We start from the raw sequence: 8,245 nt of genomic DNA, 5'->3' as shown, positions 1-8,245 counted from the left end.
ATTAGCATGATTTAAATGGTTATATTAATAAACGTGATTAGTCGACTAATGCTTAAAATGAATGACTACTCGAACAGAAAAAAAATGTCTAGTCGAGGGCAGCCCTAATGAAAAAAAAAAAAAAAAAAAAAATATATATATATATATATATATATATACAAAAAATATAGCCGGAGTACTGTATAGGTCCTATATAGACACATTCAGGTTGAAAGTGTTGGAGGAAAAAATTGTCATTATGCAGCATCAGAGTGGGCTGTAGATGGGTTGGTCAGTCTGATCCAGACACTGTATAAATGAAAGGACATTAAGGAGAGAAGAACAAACTCCTAACAGGAGATGACTCACACATGGCCTATGAGACAGAGGATCATGAGATTCAATACTGCTTTCCTGCCATCAACTTATCATGTATCAAGGGAAAACGCTCCAGTCATGAATACAATATCATTTATGTGTTTGTATCATTGTTGTCAGCATGGACTGTGTTTCTGAACCTGCTGGTGATCATCTCCATCTCTCACTTCAAGAAGCTTCACACTCCAACCAACCTGATCATTTTCTCTCTAGCTGTGGCTGACCTGCTTATTGGACTTGTGATGCCCATAGAGGCCACAAGGCTGATTGAGATGTGTTGGTACTTTGGAGACACTTTCTGTGGACTCTATTCAATATTTATGTGTATGCTTCTCTCAGCATCTCTTAGTAATTTAGTTCTAATTGCTGCTGATCGTTATGTGGCTGTTTGTCACCCTTTACTGTACCCACAGAAAATAACCATGACTAAAACATTAATAAGCATCTGTCTGATCTGGGCTTGCTCCTCAACTTATAACACGTCCTTTGTAATTAGTAACGGTTATTTTGACATCCCACGCAAAACGCACATGTGTTATGGAGAGTGTTCTGTTTTGGTGGGTTTTGCATGGATAGTCACTGATATGTTCATGTGTTTTATTATTCCTTGTATCCTGATCATATCTTTATATTTGAGGATTTTCTATGTTGTACATCAGCAAGTGAAAGTTATAAACACCCTGATGAAAGGGGGGGAAAATACATAAATGAAGCTACAGTGAGAAGGAAATCTGAGAGCAAAGCTGCTCTGACATTAGGAATCATTGTCACAGTTTATCTTCTTTGTTGGATTCCGTACTATATCTGTTCCATATCACCAGTTTCTTCAACAACCATAAATGTTTTGACATGGGTTCTGTATATTAACTCAGGTCTGAATCCTATGGTATATGCTTTATTTTACCCCTGGTTTAAAAAGACAGTTTAACTCATCTTAACTCTGAAAATATTTCAGCCAGCATCCTCTCTGGTCAATATTTTTACAGAACATCAATTGTAATTAAACTGTTAAAGCCATCATTCTGAGAACAATTTCACAAAAACTGCAATTGTTATAAATTCATAAATGTCAATAATTATAATAGTTATAATTTACACTACATGAAATTTAATATTATGTAGTTTGTTTCATTGAGTATCATTCCTTTATAATTATACTCTGTTCAAATGCAGGTTTTTGTCAGAATTTAACAATTAAGCAAACTTATTTTCACACAGTAAGTTGAAGTGACAAAATGTTTCAGTTGTGTTGCATTAGCTTATTAGGAAAAATAAGCAAGAATCACAAATCATTGTATTAGTTATGCTGAATCTGTGTTGAAATATATCAAAAACACAATGACAAAAAGATGACTGACATATAGAACTATGTGTAAGGATCAAATGTATTATCATGGTGGTTTATCACAAAGTGAATAATTAAAATAGCTTACAGCACACCTCAGATTAAAACATTTAAAACAAATTAATTTCAGATTCATCCAAAAACCATTTAAAGGGTGGAGCTACACAAAGGTAAAGCCTATAAAATACATACGTATTTTATTCTTACTTTTCAAGTAAGTTGAAGTAATATTTATTGTTTCATATAAACTGATTTGAATAAATGAATGCCATACTGTAAATGCTTAACATCATCTCATGTAGACTGACTTTTTTTGAGCCAAATAAAAGCTAAAATTATGCAAACCATAATTACTTAGTTCCCTTTCAGTCATTCACTCTCAATGTCACGTTGGTGACTGACGAAGTGGGATATTGCATTGATAGGCCAATCTACTTTGAGTGTAAACTAAACAAGCCAATGCACATTGGCACGCAATTATTGCATCCAGCTGCTGCTGATCACAGCGTGAGTATAATAAGGCAGCAGGTGCAATGCATACCAGCTTTTCACTTTGGAGCTGAGCGTTAGTATCGTTCTGCTCAAACTGTGTCTAGCTGTGAACTACATGTTTAGCACGCTCTCGGAAGCTTTGTGTGTTGCACTACCCCCGTCTTGTTGCAAGCAGCCAATTCCCCTGTGCACCTCAGCACTAAAAGAGCATTTCCTAAAGAGCTCATTTCTCTATAAGAGCTCCGTGGTTCATCTTTGTAAAGATGACGGACCATCCTTATAAGGATGCCATTTCACCCATGCATTTCTGGGTGTGGTCGTTACCTGGCAATGGGTGATGTGTCTGGGCATCAAGCATGCTGAGGTGGCATTCGTGGGTGAGTCATGTTCCCACTCAGAGCTGCGAACCAGGCTCCGCTACCTTCAGGGGGGCGGAGTCCCATTGCCGCTGCCACGATCTGGGGCTCATTCTGGTGGCCGACAGACGAGAACCACTTCAGTAGCACGGGTGGTTTGAGGGTTACAGTGGTGGCAAACCCCGCAGGGAACCAACCCTCGGTGGCAAAGCGTGAATCGGATCTGAAAATGACAGCTATGCTTTCCCTGGCAGCGTAGAGGATAGGGCTCAAGTGGAAACCTCCACCGCTTCCCGAGCCTTCGAGGCTGGATGATTGGTTTCTTGAGGTGGCACATGCTGGTTCTCAGCGCCCCGCCCCGGAGCCTTTCTTCCCAGAAGTGCATGATGAGCTCACCAGGTCGTGGACGGTACCTTTTACTGCCAGAAACCGGCTGGTCGGCTCCTCCTCTCTCACCACCCTCGAAGGCAGTGCAGCAAAGATGTATTTGGATATTAATCCCCCCAGTGGAGAAGGCATTAGCAACACAATTGTGTCCTAAGTCTGCCTCCTCCTGGTGGGGAGACCCGGTGCTTCTTTCCCGGGACTGTAGGCATTCGTCTGGTCTAACCGGCAGTGCCTATACAGCTTGCAGGGAAGCTGCTTCTGCCTTACACGCTATGTCGTTACTGCAGGTGCACCAGGCCAAGGCACTGAAGGACCTGCACGAGGGTGGTCACGATGCGGAAGTTCTGGAAGAACTGGAAGGGCCCATTCGAGACTTTGCATTCAGTTGAGCTAAAGTTTATTTTATTGAAAACTCTGCTCCTGCTTGCACTGGCCTCCATCAAGAGGATAGGGGACCTGCATGCATTTTCAGTTGACGATTTGTGCCTAGAGTTTGGGCTGGCTGACTCCCAAGTAATCCCGAGGCCCCGGCCCAGCTACGTGCCCAAGGTTCCCACTACACCCTTCAAAGACCAAGTGGTGAACCTGCAAGCGCTGCCCCCGGAGGAGGCAGACCCAGCCCTGGCTTTGCTCTGTCCCGTCCGAGCATTAAGATGCTACGTTGACTGGAGACAAAGCTTCAGGACCTCAGACCAGCTCTTTGTCTGTTACAGAGAAAGGCAGAAGTGGAATGCCATCTGTAAGCAGAGGATGGCCCACTGGATTGTGGATGCCATAACCCTGGCTTATCAGGCACAGGGTGTGCCTTGCCCATTCAGGTTGCAAGCTCACTGAACTAGAAGTGTCGGATCCTCCTTGGCGCTGCCTCCTGGCTTCCATATTGAGACCTACGCGGTATTCGTATGTGTGTAGTCCACGGTATAGCCTTAGAGCCCATGTTTCCCCGGCAAACTTCTGCCTTCCCAAGAGGGTTACAATCACCTCCAATTTCTCCATATACACCTAAACAGATGCTATATCGTCGCTGCCCGATGAAACTCACGTATGTCCAAAACGGTTACTTTTCAGGAAGTGAAAAAAACACCGTATTTCAAAAGCAGTTGAATGTAGCGTTGTCATACTTGGTACGGCATCTTTACATGTAACCATATTCTTGCCAGTGTAATGATATAATCCACATTTGACCAAAATTGAGTTTAAATGGACATACGTGCATATTTTACAGTAACGGTGGACGATACGCGTTCTTCCAATCATTAATTGGCCAAGTCGCGTTTCATATTGACAGATGAATACGCTCAGTTTATTAAATAGCCTACGTCTTAGTTTATTAAATACGCTTAGTTTATTTAATATTAATTATAAATTTATTAAATGTCTCTTGCAAACTATGAAGGGACAATGAATACACTGACATGGTAATGCTAGACAGATACTTTGTTTGCACAGTCCTACCGTAATTTTGTCACTCCTAGACGTACGTCTGGCGTCAGGGGGGAAACGTTTAACTCGATGAAGGAAAGTCATTGTCTCACCAGGCTATGTTTATTTGGCAATGTATTGCAGAAAAGATAAGTGAAACTTCACGAGACCGGCGAGATGCTTCCACAGGGCGGGAGATACGCGGCGTGATTGACAGCTTTGACACCAAATGGATATACGTGAAAATCAGATGACACGATTTCACAACTTTTCATTGGCCATTTAGATATGTGAAGCATACTGTATACGGAAATGAACCTGGACATTCAATCCGTCGAAAAATCTCGAAATCGGCAAAATGGACATACGTGGTTTTCATCGGACATCGACGATATGTGTGTTTGCTCCCGAAAACTCCTTCAGCAAGAATGGGGCTTCTGCATCGTCCCTGTTCCAGGTGGAACGGGTAAGTTTTCCCAGTGTTATCCAGTTTCACCTAGTGAGGTAGTGCTTTGACAATGGTGATAGGGCTGTGCGATATGGACAAAAAAATCCTATCACGATTTTTTGATCAATTTTGCGATTTCGATTTTAATCACGATTTTGATACACACAGACATGCTTTACAGTCATAAATGCATTCAGTATAAATTTGAAACATATTTCCAAAAGAAAACCAATGAGAGCTTTATCAAAAAGTTGTAACATGCCTCTAGAACAGACATAAGTCAAAATAATCACTAAGTAAAGATGTCAAACAAAATGTATAGGCATATGGCAAAAAAAACAAAAATAAACCGTGTCCAGGGCTTTTTTTTTTTTTTTTGGACCATGCATTGGTCATAGAGCTCATTGTACCAGTGCCTCAGGTGCTCAAATATATTTATTTCCCAAGGTTCACACGTACTCTGTTTGCAGTGCGTATACAGTATGTGTGTTCGGTTCAGAAGCAGCAGCGAGAGCGCGTTATTTTAACGCGAAAGCACATTAAAATAATGCGCGAGCGTGAATCTCTCCGCTCACACGCAGATTTCCTTTGCTGTCACAAAACCAGACACGTGCTCAGATACACGCTGCTCTCGTCCCGGAGAGAGTGCGCGCAATATTAAAACATGTCTCCTCTCACTCACTCACTCACAACTCTCTCTATGCTCATGCGCTAGATATTCATTCTTTTCACACATTTCGATTTTTTTAACCTTTTCTGTTCACATCTTTTACCGTGTGCAGTGTGAACGTTCTGATCCATTAACATGGGCGCAGAAAAAATGCGCATCACAGACAGAGTGTGTGAACCTGGAGTTAGGCATATGCCCAGTCTGTTCTGTTTCTCGCGCTCCACTACTGCATTCTGATTGGATCGGATAGCATACTGCGGGAGGTCGGGACCGCGGAAAATCGTGCTATAAAGCGATTTAGAAATCGCGCACGCTCAAATCGTGATTTTATTACGATTTCGATTAATCGCACAGCCCTAAATGGTGAGTGGAACTACTTGTTTTAAGCCCCATCCTACACCAAACAGGGGGGCGCAGGCGGCTTGCACAGGGCACTGGAAGGGGCAGCACCCATAGCACTTTGGTAGGGATCCAAATTCGCCCCTTGATCAAGGCACCATAGGTAACTGAGACGTTAGTTTTGAAAGCTCACACACTTTTCCTTTTATTTATTATTTAGTTTTGTACGCCACTTTTGGATTCTTTTAGTGGACTGATTCATTTCTATATTAAATTGTAAAATAATGCTTAAATCACTGACTTTGCAGTAGAAAGCTGCAGCTGTTGCATCAGACTGTTGTGTGTGTTTGCCTGTTTGTTTTGCACCTTTAATGAATGTTTGCTGCACTTGAGGATCATGTCTGCATGTATCACAGGTATTAACAGCACCCTCAGGTGCACATTTTATAAATACCAAGCCATGATGTCCATAACAGGGCTTCAGAGTTTACTGTAATCAATTTTTTGATAAAACAACAAAAGCATTGTGTGTGTGTGTGTGTGTGTGTGTGTGTGTGTGTGTGTGTGTGTGTGAGAGAGAGAGAGAGAGATTTCCACCCATGAGGCCTAAAGTGTTTATATTGTTTTAATTTGCAAAACCATTCATTTTCATTTAATTGTCGAATTATTGAATTAATATTAATCTATTCTTTTATTAATCACTATTGTGCTTTATTGGGGGAAGTCGTGGCCTAGTGGTTTGAAAGTTTGACTCCTAACCCTAAGGTTGTGGGTTCGAGTCTCTGGGCGGCAATACCACGACTGAGGTGCCCTTGATCAAGGCACCGAACCCCCAACTGCTCCCCGGGTGTCGCAGCATAAATGGCTGCCCACTGCTCTGTGTGTGTGCACTTTGGATGGGTTAAATGCAGAGCACCCCCCCCCCATTATGGGACTCACAGCTGAAAATGCCCTACCTAACTTAAAATTGCAACTGACTTAAGTGTGCTACACACGTTTTTGGTGACTTTTGAAAGAAGACCATTTGGGCTTTACTATCCATCATCCAGAGTTGATAATGCTCAAAAAGATAAAAAGTTATAGACACTGTTAGATTCCTGCAACCATTTTTCTGAGACTATGTCTAGTATACTGTATATCATATAATGTTTATTTTGTTAAAATCCATTTGTATACACAGTAATTATGAATTAATATTAATCTAAATTAATAAATGCTGAAAAATTGCATTTATTAGAAGTGCTGGATTAGAAGTGCTCCAATAAGTTTTGGTTGGAGAGTCACTGATCTGATTTTACATTTTTAGCTACATTTTAATTTTGTTATTTAGATGTTGGTTTTATACTAAGCGACTTACAAATGAGAACAATAGAAGCAATCAGACCAACAAGAGAACAACAACAGTATACAGGTGCCATGACAAGTCTCAGTTAGTCTAGTACAGAACACGTAGCCAGGTTTTTTTTTTTTTTTTTTTTTTAAGATGCTAGACAAGAAAAGAAAATGTAAGTGCTAGCATTAGTTGGTTAAGTGCTGGCGAAAAAGATGAGTCTTTAGATGTTTTTTGAAAATGAGTAAAGACTCAGCTGTTCGAATTGAGATTGGGAGGTCATTCCACCAGCTTGGTACAGTCCAGGAAAAGGTCAGTGAGAGTGATTTTGAACCTCTTTGGGATGGCACCACAAGGCGTCGTTCACTTGCAGAGCACAAACTTCTGGAGGGCACATAAGATTGAACTAGTGAGCTTAGGTATGTTGGTGCCGTGCCAGTGGTCGTCTTGTAGGCAAACATCAGTACCTTGAATTTGATGCCAGCGGCTACTGGTAGCCAGTGTAACCTGATGTCCTTTGTGTCTCCTTGTAATCAGATAACTTCGTATTTGAGGATTTACTATGTTGTACATAGTTGCAAGTTATTGGGGGCAGTTGTGGTCTAATGGTTAGAGAATCAGACTTGTAACCTGAAGGTTGTGGTTTTGACTCTCAGTCTCTTGGTGGGGGGAGTGAACGACGAGCACTCTCTTCCTCCTTCAATACCACAGCTGAGGTGAGAACCTTGAGCAAGGCACCAAAACCCAAATTGCTCCCCGGACTGCCCACTGCTTTTTTTATTTTTATTTTTTATCATAAATACCCTGATGAAGAGTGGTAAATGTGTAATGGAATGTTCAGTGAGGAGGAATTCTGAGAGCAAAGCTGCTCTGACATTAGTTATCATTGTCACAGTTTTGCTTGATTCTTTACTGTAGCTGTTCTATATCAATAATCTCTTCCACAATCATACATCTTTTAAAATGGGTTGTGTATATCAATTCAGGTCTAAATCCTCTCATCTCTGAATTATTATTATTATCTTTTTGTTTATTTGTTTTTTGTATGTGAACCCATTTTTTGCCTGACATCGGGTCTGCAAAGACCCGTAGTCCCACA

General features: G+C 41.2%; 1 pseudogene; it reads left to right on the top strand.

Annotated features, from left to right (window-relative positions):
• Nucleotides 1-296: 296 nt before the first annotated feature.
• Nucleotides 297-1,357, top strand: LOC122146529 (annotated as a pseudogene).
• The last annotated feature ends 6,888 nt before the right edge of the window (nt 1,358-8,245 follow it).

Source organism: Cyprinus carpio, chromosome A10 (assembly GCF_018340385.1).
Source record: "Cyprinus carpio isolate SPL01 chromosome A10, ASM1834038v1, whole genome shotgun sequence".
NCBI classification, from domain to species: Eukaryota; Metazoa; Chordata; class Actinopteri; order Cypriniformes; family Cyprinidae; genus Cyprinus; species Cyprinus carpio.
This window is presented reverse-complemented; position numbering and strand designations above follow the sequence as displayed.